Source organism: Danio aesculapii, chromosome 12 (assembly GCF_903798145.1).
Source record: "Danio aesculapii chromosome 12, fDanAes4.1, whole genome shotgun sequence".
Classification (NCBI taxonomy): domain Eukaryota; kingdom Metazoa; phylum Chordata; class Actinopteri; order Cypriniformes; family Danionidae; genus Danio; species Danio aesculapii.
The window spans coordinates 31,471,975-31,484,218 of NC_079446.1; the positions used below are offsets into that span (position 1 = coordinate 31,471,975).

Here is a 12,244-nt window from a genome sequence, read left to right on the forward strand (position 1 = left end):
TTTAAAGAGAGTGCCTCTTCAAGAGCTCATCCAAGTGCGTGCCGCAAGATCACAGACTTTGGCAACCAATGGCTCTCTACAAAATGAAGCTTTAATATCTTACCTCACTTGCCAAAATGCGTAAAAAAATGAAAGGCACAAAAACAGGGGAACAGTCGCCAACTAATATTTTCTGCCAAGAATGCTCCTCATCGAGCCTATAATCTGAATTAAACGCCAGCCGTCAAACCAACAAAGTTACCCTAAGGTACCTTTCTCTAAAGCAGGCATGCTTAATACAAACCTGGCCCTTTCCCACCTCAATATAATTATGACAATTATTGGAGCACACAGTAGATATTTAAATGAGCTCTCTGAGGTTTTGGGCTGATATGCAGATCATTAAAATGTTTTCGTGTCCAATTGCGTCACATCCAATAATGCAATAGACGACAAAGCTCTGTCTATTTCCATTTACTAGTTTAAATTAATATTTGAATATTTTTGCTAACTATACACGTTCCAAAGAAACGGTGAGGTAAGATGATTGCCTATTTAAAACCACTGCATTTAGACATATAGATGTAGTCAGGACAATCTGGTTGTAAATTAGCGTCAGAATGTAGAAGAAAGCTGATTTAGGGGCTGATCATACCAAACACACTTAGCCGTTCTGATAACACGAAGCGCACCACATTGCCTTTATTTGTTGACACACAAAAAAAGTGATGTGTGCTTTTTTTATGTCAGTAGGCAATGACTGAATCAGCTGCGTATTAGGTGCAAGCACAGTTGTTGATATTATTATAATTGTAATATTTAATAATATTGTGATATTCAAGATTTGTGAAGTCAAACAGCTTTGAATAACCCGAAGCAGCAACCACTATCCTCTCCTCCGTCTTTAAAAATCTCCATGGTCGTCTTGACAACACAAACACTGCTGTAACCTCAACGGAAACCCCACCTCTGCTTTGATTTGATTGGAGAATGCAAAAGGCGCGACTGAAGTAATATGCTTTTTTCACTCAAAGTTGACTTTTTTCAACAGCAGGGCACTGACAGCACGTAATGACAAAAATGCAAGACACAGCATGTGGTTCAAACGTGAGGCGTGCAGGGTGAATAAGAAGAACGCAAAACGCTCATGGTCATTAGAAAACCATTCAAAAGATACACCATCTCAGGTGTAGTATTTTCAGGGTATATGGAGGAATCCTAAAGGTAATTTCAATACCTTTTAAAGACTTTTTAAAGACCTTCTCAGAATATTTTAAGACATCATCGCCACTTCAAGTTCTAATCAGTATCAAACCTCTAACTTAATAAACAGTTGTTAATAAACAGTTGTAGTTAAATAAATCAATGGAGCACAACCATGCAACAGAACTCAGAAAAGCTCAGAAGAAGCAAAGCTTGAAAGAATAAATTAAGTGGTTATTTTCAGCCACAGGCTTTAACCACTGTTTAAACTTGTCTTTCTCCAACAAGGAGAAACATTTTCCCATTTTGCCGTCTGTTTCGCTCTATGGTTTCGCTACATGTGTAGAACGTCACATTACCTTCCCGTGCTTGTCGCAAATTATGTGACTTCACCCAGAAAGAGGAGCTTGGCCGGACTCACCCCGGCCCTAACCAATCACGTGGATCAAGCACACCATTGTTAATATTTGAAGGAAAATAAAAATATTTATGCTTTTTTTTGAAGTTAAACACTTTGGACAAAGCTAGAACAAAGCTAGTGATTAACGTGATTAAGACTTTTTAATACCTTTTAAGGGCCTTAATTTTCTCATAATTGATTTATCAACTTTTAATACTTTTTAAGACCCCGCGGACACCCTGATTTTAGAAATCGCTGATCTACTGGCATTTTAATGCACAATCAACTGTTGAGTTGAAATGGTCAGAAAATGATAAGTGGGTGGTAATTCTGTGGGTGACATGTCTTGTTAATGGCAGATGAGAATGGCCAGATGGGATTAAGTTGATAGAAAGGCAGTAACTCAAATAACTTGTTACAAGCGAGGTCTGCAGAGCATCTCTGAACATACAACATATCCAACATTGAAGCAGATGAGCAACAGCAGCAGAAGAACACAATGTTAGATAAGAACAAACTGAGGCTACAATTAATACAGGAACACTAAATTTGGTTTACAGATGAGTAGAAAATTGTTACCTGATCTAAAGAGTCTTGACTCCTTCTGCGCCATTCAAATGATAGGGTCAGAATTTGGTGTAAACAACTTGATACTTTGCATCATTGGTTCAAGTTGTTGGCGGTTTATTGGTGTGAAGAATATTTTCCTAGCACGCTTCAGACCCCAATGAGCATCATTAAACCTGCAAATCCTACCTGAGTATTGCTGACCCAAGTACATCCCTTTATGACCACAATGAACCAATCATGTAATGGTTACTTCCAGCAGGATAATGCATTGTCACAAAGCTCATCATAAATTAGTATTGTACATGACAGTGAAGTCACTCAAATGCCCTTCACAGTCATCAGATCTCAATCCAACAGAGCAGATTTGGTATTTGAAGGAATAGATTTACATCCTGGATGTACATAAACCTGAAGCTATCATGTCAATACATCACAAAATGAGGAGTGATTTCAGCACAATTTTGAATCTATTAAAGCAGTTCTGGCTCCAATCCGGAATGTACAGTACTAGCAAGGTCTACCTAATAAAGTGCTTGGTCAGTGTGTATATAACCTTTCTTTTATAGCTACTAAAATCATAGCAAATGTGTTGAGTTCTACAATGAAAGAATGCACAAGCCCATCGCTTTCATTCTCATTTTGCGAGAGAACTCATAGAACGTGATGGCACAGGCGTGGAGGGGCTTGTGAAAGGTCAAATTAAGCTGCCGCTGACAGTGATGTCCATCAAGCCCGGCGGACAGAGGCTGTTATCAGAGCAATATCTGTCTCTTTGAGAGGAAAAGAGGCCACTTGTGCTGCACTTAAAAAGTTCAAAGCCATTGTTTCTGAGTGACAGGGGGTGGCAGGGGGCGTCTAGCTTCCCTTCTAGCTTCGTCATTCCTCCGTGTGCAGAATATCGCTGTTTTCCCTTTTGATTTTCTCTCTCACACACACTGCATGCTATTTCTTTAGGAGTTTGTAGAGGTATTTTCTTCTCTTGCTTAAGGCCTAGTTAGGTCTTAAGAATGTGGCTGAGTTCGAATGGATATTGATACAATTTGGTCACAATGCATTTTATTTATCAAAAGCAATAAACCGATGGTTTTGCAGCAGCCTCAAGACTTTGCAATCTGGCTATTATACGCAAATGCATCCTCTTGTTTTTAAATGACACAGCAAACCTCATTATTTCAGGCAAAACACACCAATCAGGGGATTCATGCAAAATATCACACTTAATTATACATCTCATTTTCAACCCTACACTTATGTATCCATTTCTGTCCACTGCTATTGTCTGACCTGCATATTCATGCATAAAGTAAAGAGCCATTTTGATTTCCACACTCACATTTTTTGTTTTACAATAGACTCTAGCTCACCACTTCCTTGCATCAAAGTGCTTTTAACTTAAATGGCAGAGTAAAGCATAATGTTCAAAATCTCACTCCAAATGACTTGTTTTAACTTATTTTTGTGGGTTTATTTCAAAATCGTAACATGTTTCTGTCAATGAATCAGAATAGGGAGATATTAACTCAGAATTCAGATTTTTTTTTCCTATGGCTATATATGAGTTTACTTATCTTTTTGTAAAACAAGATATTAAACTGACAGAAAAGTTCTTCTACTGATAATTATTCAGAAGAAATGTACTGCAAATACTGTAGTCATGTTTACATACAGTTGAAGTCAGAATTATCAGCCCCCCTTGGAATTGTTTTTTTTTTTTTTTTTTAATATTTCCCAAATTATGTTTAATAGAGCAAGGAAATTTTCACAGCATGTCTGATAATATTTTTTCTAGAGAGTTTTATTTTGGCTAGAATAAAAGCAATTTTAAATTTTTTAAAAACCATTTTAAGGTAAAAAAATTACTAGCCCCTTTAAGCTATATATTTTTTCCATAGTCTACAGAACAAACCATCGTTATACAATAACTTGCCTAATTACCCTAACCTGCCTAGTTAACCTAATTAACCTAGTTAAGCCTTTTAATGTCACTTTAAGCTATTTACAGTGATCATGGCGAAGATAAAATAAATCAGTTATTAGAAATGAGTTATTAAAACTATTATGTATAGAAATGTGTATAGAAAAAAATCTTCTCTCCGTCAAACAGAAATTGGGAAAAAAATAAACAGAGGGGCCAATATTCAAGGGGGCTAATAATTCTGACTTAAACTGTGTATACATTACATGTTTGTAAAACATGTTTATATATTTGTATTACAATAATCTTATTAAGGGGGAGCACATTTATGACATTAGTATGTGTAAATAATTGAACACACTGTACATATTAAATTATTAATATACATATACAAACACACATACTATAATACACTTTCCTATTTATTTCCCTTTACTAGACTTACTATAATACTATTCTATACTATACTATACTATACTATACTATACTATACTATACTATACTATACTGTTTTAAAATGTGCAATCCAGGATTTCTTGAATTTTAGTTTTTGCTTTCTAGTAAAATCTGTTTCTGTTTGGAACACCACATTAATTGCTGTAAATAACTGAACTTAACAATTATGCTGCATATGCTTCATTGGTAGTTTTATTGATCACTAAGACAGAACTGACTTGGATTGAAGTTGCTTCGATTTAAAAAAACAGCTAAGATGTATAGCTAAGCTACTTTTGCCATGTTGCTTTTAGCTTAGCTTGCTACATTTCCCAGGGGGTAGCTTTTAGTGTAATTAAGCTACATTTTAAGTAGAGTAACTAATAGCTAAGCTCACTACATTTCCCAAGTAGCTTGCCCAACTGGTTAAGAAGAATAACACATTGGTTCAATTCAAAATAACACGAAATATGTTGTCTTTTAGGGGCGTCATGGTGGCACACTGGGTAGCACAATTACCTCACAGCAAGAAGGTCGCTGGTTCGAGCCTCAGCTGGGTCACTTGGCATTTCTATGTGGAGTTTGCATGTCCTCCCCGCGTTCGTGTGGGAATAAAGTCCAAAGACGAGGTATAGGTGAATTGGGTTAACAAAATTGTCCGTAGTGTATGTGTGTGAATGAGTGTGTATGGTGATGGGTTGCAGCTGCAAGGGTATCCGCTGCATAAAACATGTGCTGGATAAGCTGGTGGTTCATTCTGCTGTGACAACCCCAGATTAATAAAGGGACTAAGTCGAAAATAAAATAATAGAATGAACGAATGTTGTCTTTTAATAGACACACAACTGTATTAACAATATAAATAAATATTCAAATAAATATTCTTAACTTGAAAAAAAAAATTAAAAGAGGAATCTTCTATTATAAATATGTTAAAATAGTGTATTAAATATTGTACAAGAAAAAATAAATAAATTATTCCCTAATAAATAGATTCATAACTACCTTACTTTGTACATCAGGGAAATATCTCTAAAACACCTACAGTATAAACCACCCAAATTGAAATATTAATAAGAAAAAATAGCCTCTCAAAATGACCCTAAAATATTCTCATTGCTCTAAGTATGTGAGGACCGTGTATGTAATGTATAAATTGAATAAACCAACTAACAAATTCTTCATCAATCCCAACAACTCCAAATGATCAGGTGAATCCATTTTCATGCACTTACTCTCACCCCTTATGGTTTTGGATTCTGCGATATCTGTCTCGTTCACATCAGACTTGCGCCATACAGATTAGTGTAATCCAATTGCAGGCCATTTAGAGAGAGCATTGCTATGACCCAGCTAATGAATAACAACATCATTTAGAGCTCTACCAGCAAGCAGCAAGTATTTCAGGTTTGCTTGAAGATGAGATTACAGTGGATTACGTTACAACACATGTGCTGCGAAGAAGGTAATTTAAGAGGTTTCCATGAATTCACATCTCGCAAAGATGGCAGTACAGACTTTAATGCTACCTTAAACCTTGGGGCTTTTTAATAAGAGATATGCTTTTACTGTTATGAGCAACTGGATGTTGCTTTTAAGTCTTTTTGGTGGCTTTAATACTATAGTTTTATAAATAAATATTTAAAAGTTTAAGGTAAAAAAATAACCTCACAATAATAAAACAAATAGGTTTTAGCAATAATACATCTCTCATGAGCACCAAATTTGTATATTGGTATTATTTCTGAAGTATAATTTCACACTAAAGACTGGAGTAATGGCTGCTGAAATGTTAGTTTTGAATTACAGGAATAAATTACATTATTAACACATTGAATATATATTTTTGCACATAATTTACAATGTAATATTTGACAACTTGAAATTTTTTGCCATTTTTTTGTCAAATATAAATAGCCTTGATGAGCATAAGTTTTTAAAATCAACTTTAAATGGGAGAGTTACAGTATGACTCGTAATGGTGTGTTTTGTACAGATAATCATCATATTTAAAATTAATAAATAAATAAATAATTAAATGAAATCTTACTATGTGTGCCCCGATATCATGATCAGTTTCGTGGTTCATGAATAAACCCCAAACAATAAAATTAATCTAAATTTAATTACCAAAAAATGCTCACCTTTGCACATGAAAATGAAGGTCAAATTCAGAAAATTGAATCTTCGCGAAAGACCTGCACGTTTTGTCTCCGGAGAAAACAAGAAAGGCTATAAAAAGACACGAAACTAGCCAACAAACAGATGTCTGTCGTACAGCCCTGCTGATTTACAACTAATTGAGGGCCAACTTCATCCCACTCCCCAGCACTGACTAACCTGATGAAAACAGCTCAGCGCCACTGAGCCACATTCTAATTAGACACAGAGACAATCCGGCTGATGAGGGACACTTTATGGGCCATGCCTTCATGTCTCGCCAATGTGTCAGACGCTTTCTGTTTACTTGATTTAACTTCTGCATATTTCATTCAATTTTTCACCTTGTACTTAAACCTTATAAGGCATTCTTGCACGTTTTGAAGAAAGATTGTTTTGAGAAATAAAACACAACATGGTTTATTTAGATAATTAAACTTTGTAAATGCTTTAAGACAGTCAACATACACAATTTAAGTCATTTATTAATTAATTTAGCACATTTTTCACTAATTATTTCATTAATTTCACTGTTGCATGTATTTTTCTTAAGAGGACCATTAAGAGAAACTTTTAGACCCAGGCATGTACTATAAGGAGCACCTTGAAGTGTCTGAAAAACTATGTGAGATATGTTTTGCCTTCTTCCATCTAGCATACTTTTGGTACTGAATTATGTTGATATTTCTACATCAACACCAAAACAACCCCCCCCCCCCCCCAAAAAAAAAAAAACACTTAACATTTACACTACCTGACAAAAGTCTTGACACCTATCCACTTTTAGGAACGACAAATAAAAACTTGACTTCTAGTTGATCAATTGGTATCATAAGTGCCTTATATGAGGAAAAGGCCTCTGGATTATGCTTATTTTACCTAAAGAAAACATGATCAAGTCTTGTCACTTAACAGAATGTGCTGTATAGAATAAAAAGTCAGGGTGCAGTAGGAAAATAATTAATATTGTGTATGACTCCCATGAGCTTGGATGACAGCATCCATACATCTCTGCAATCACTCAAATAACTTATTAATAAAAGTCATCTGGAATGGCAATGGCAGTACTCCCAGAGTTCATTGAGATTCTTTAGATTCATCTTCACTGCCTCCTCCTTCATCTTACCCCAGATATGCTCAATAATGCTCATGTCTGGTGACTGGGCTGGCCAATCCTTGAGCACCTTGACCTTCTTTGCTTTCAGGAACTTTGATGTGGAGGCTGAAGTATGAGAAGGAGCGCTATCCTGCTGAAGAATTTGCCCTCTCCTGTGGTTGGTAATGTAATGGGCAGCACAAATGTTATGATAGCTCAGGCTATTGATGTTGCCATCCACTCTGCAGATCTCACGCATGACCCCATACTGAATTTAATCCCAAACCATGATTTCTTTCTTCATCATCATCGACTGATTTCTGTGAGAATCTTAAGTTTATGTGGGTTCCAATAGGTCTTCTGCAGTATTTGTAATGGTTAGGATGCAGTTTAACAAATGATTCATTGGAAAAATCTACCAACTGTCACTTTTCCAAATGATCAACTAGAAGTCAAGTTATTATTCGCTCTTACAACGGGGGTCAACAGCAAGACTTTTGTCAGGTATTCTTTGAAAATTAAATTTGGGCAAAATTAAGTTATATTGTTAGAAAACATACGTGTATAAGAGTAATACTGAATATACTTGACTACTGATATTCTAAATAAATAGGTTTTAGATATTGCTTTAAAGAATTTTCTAACAAAAAACCTTCAATAGACAACTTTTGAATGTTAACAATGTTTTCAGACCTTTATAGAATAAAACAAATATTAACATTTCACTCAAATCCATACTTAAATCCAGTAAATTTAAAGAAACTATGGTTACTATGATAAAAAAACAGTAGCATTGCATTAAAATAATAATTAATAATACATATTTTCACCTTCACATATTACTGAGATTTTCCTGTTTAGATGATGTTGTTTTAGTTGAAAGATATTATGACTGCTTTATGAAATGACAATCCTTTGGCTTCAAATGGGCACAAATACAATGTGAGGGTGAATGTTCTCAAATGTTGAATATCTGACGTTTTTATGACCACATTCTATCCCTCGTTTCATTATTTGGGTGTCTTTATTCCATCCATCTCTAATTTCCTCTCTGTTCATCTCTTTACGCCCTTAAAAATATGTATCGCAAGATCACTGCTGCCGAAGATGAAGCTGATAAACTGCTAGCGCTGCAGCGAGTATTAAGAACCAGCAGAGAATAGAAATGGAAATGCAAACAAAGTCATAAAGCAACAGGACAATCCTCTTCATCTATACGTTTCCCAAGCTTTTAACGGCCTTCAGCGTATCTCATTTCCATGGCTAATAGGAGCATTTGCAGTGACAGGGAGCATGAGCGCTGGTCTGTAGATAAGAGCTCACTATTGAGTGCTCTCGAACACAAGACAAGCTACATACGCAGTATAATTTAAACGGCCCTCTCTTTGTTGCCTGGTGACAGCTTTCATCCATCATACTCTGCAACTGTTAACGGGCCCATATGTTGTGCGCTGGCCGTGGTGGCGGAGCAGCATCTTTGTCATCTGCACCATTTTAAATGGGGCGGCCTCACATTGGCTTCATAATGGACTTCTGCTGACCTCCATGAACAGTTTTTTGTCCAGTCCAGTCAAGCTTAGCGCAGACCAGTCTAGACTAGCCTAACATTCAGCCAGAGTGACCTTAAACTGACACAAACAGACCCTGTGAATAGCATTTCCTGTCATTATGCTGCAAAAAGTCATGCTTGATAGCAACAATGGGCTGCTTTAACACTCAACGGAGGGTGTGTCTGAAGCTTTGTGCTGATGCAATTGTCTTAGTTATGAGACTCAATCACATACACACACCATATTGCATGAATGTGATTGGCTAGTGTCTGCATAAGTATACTTAAAGCGATCTGAGACGTACGCCTGTGTTGACACTTAAAGTTGAAAGACTTACAACTTCTGCAGCAAACAACTGAAAATGTGAATCGACTGACCCATAATTCAGATCGCTAATGCTTGACTTCACTACATTCAAATTAAATAAGAAATTTCAAGGCAGACCCACTGTGTGAATGGAAATGAAGGTTCAAATCTGGTTATAGGAAGTTATCATTTTAATATTAAACATTACTAATGTGTAACCATTAACATTTTAGCAGCAAGTTCAATTACTAGATTCATTGAATAAATTAGTTTTCAAATAAAATGATGTAGCATTTAGTTAAGTTGTGAGCTCAGCCATTGACATGACGCATACAGGTCACACTCTTTCTGTCCGCGCCAGTGGTGTAGTGGTTAGTGCGTCGACACATGTACTCCGGTGCTCACGGTGACCCGAGTTCGATTCAGCCTCGCGGTCCTATACCGATCCTTCCCCTCTCTCTGCTCCCCATGCTTTCCTGTCAATACTCTCTACTGTCCCGTCAAATAAAGGTGAAAAACCCCGAAAAAAAAAAAAAAAAGGGGGTCACACTCTTTCAATCACTCACAGTCCAGTTTCGATGATCTTATAGGCCTATTTTACAGTATGGAATGTTTGTGATAGTGTGCAGTTAACACAAGTACTTGTAGGTTGGGCTACGAAGGCTTTTACGCAGAGGTCTGTGCTAAACTGTGTGCTGTGACCAAGCGGCAACATCCCGCTATCCCTCGTGAAGCCAATATGGAAGTAACTGAAACTGCAATTCATCGACTGGCCTTTGGGGGCTGGCTCCAGGAACCCCAGATGTTCACTGACTGCAATGCTAAATTGGCCAATTTTACAGCTGATAAAAACATGTTTACAGCCTGGTACAAAACATGGTTTTGGTTCACATGGCTAATATTACCATTCATGACAACTGTGAGAGGGGTAAAATTTTTTATAACTCATTCTTTCATTTTTATTGAGTTATATTAAGTCTGCATAATTGAGGGCGTGGTCACTTGAGTGACAGCTAGGTCTGGCTGCTCACTGTCTCGTCACCTTAGCTGTCACTGGCTGATTAGATGATTATGATACATAATATTTTTGTTTTGTTTTTATGTGATTTTACATAGTCAGTTGCTTTTTGGAATTATTTCCTCCAAATGTCAGATAATATGGCGTGCTGTGTGCACTTAATTGTGCTCACAAACCATTCAAGTGGCCTCCATTTCCCAGGTGAGTAAAATCTATTAATGTATTTGTTTTACTTATGATAATTTATCATTTATAATTTTCTTTAGAACTATGATGCACTGCAGAATCTGACAGATTGACTAGCTGTATGCTATAAAACAATCTTCTGAAACATTGTCATACAGTGTTATGCCTGGATTTCTTAATTAGCCATTTCATAATTAAAGAACAATGCTTAGTGGCTCAATGTATTACAACAGTGTTTTTAAAAGTCTAAACACTTTATTTAACGAGTCACAGGTAATAAAGTATTACGTGTTTCTCCCAAAGAAAAGCCCGTCTAAGCAAAATGCTAGCAGGCGTCTGTTGCTCTGCCCATTTGCCCTTATTTGGTCACCCCCGGTCGATGTGATAACGCACAAACAAAATGATGATGGTTGGCCATGCCTACTTGCAGCTTCATTTGCGCTCTTCAGAAACCTATGGGTGACGTCACGGATAGTACATCCTTATCTTTTACAGTCTATGGCTGTGACACATTGCCCTGGTCACCACTGTTGTAGCTGCTGATGATTTGTTGCACTGTTGCCATGCAATTGCCATGAACATATGGCATAAGTGTGCTGTAAGTGACACATGGGCGAACAACAGTTCACCGTTTAGCCATCTGTGCACCACTTTTGATATGCACTCAATACATATTATAGCAATATAACCAATATGGAACTTGCCACTGAAAAGTAGCAAAAAGCGAAAATGGTTGCATGAAGGAACACAGTTTGGGTTTATTCCATTTTTATTTGAGCAGGTTATTGCAGTGGAGATCATTAAAGTTCTTACATTTGCCTTTTTTTTCAGTATAAAGACAGCACAAGCTGATGGCTGCCAGGTTGCGATGATGAAGTAAAACAAAGGGAAGACCTTGGACAGATGCATTTAAACTCTTGACATCTGGCAATCACAAGCATGAAAGCTTTTGAAGGCTTGCTAAACAGTCCATAATATTGCTCTTCCTCTATGTTCATAAAAACACAGAAGCTGTGTTATTGTTTTCCTTTTTTTAATCCACAGCTTAGTCTCATCTTTGCATGTTGATGTATTCACAGTTAGTGTTTAGGCATTGACTGTGGGTTGTCTTATTTTACTACTGAGCTGTGGCACTCACTTAAGAATTCACATCATGGTTCTCCTTTACTACAGATTATACAGAGAAAAGCCTAGAAAAGTCACAGCTAATGTAGAGTTAATGGCTAAAAACCAGACCTTGGTTAATCCTGCTATTAAGATTTCTCTTAAATCAGCTACCCTGCGAGAACCACAGACAGAAGCTGAGCTACAGGCACATTTTACTGTGCTGAACTGTCTGGATTGTCCTCTTTTTTATTAGCAGGTTATGCTAAACAATTCAACAGCACCAGATGCTGTCTCATTAACCTTTATAGAACAGAATTGC

General features: G+C 36.7%; 1 protein-coding gene across 1 annotated transcript in view; it reads right to left on the reverse strand.

Moving 5' to 3' along the window:
- The window catches only part of atrnl1b (attractin-like 1b), a 168,275-nt gene that overhangs the window by 9,643 nt on the left and 146,388 nt on the right, over positions 1 to 12,244 (reverse strand). The gene's annotated exons all lie outside the window — the stretch shown is intronic.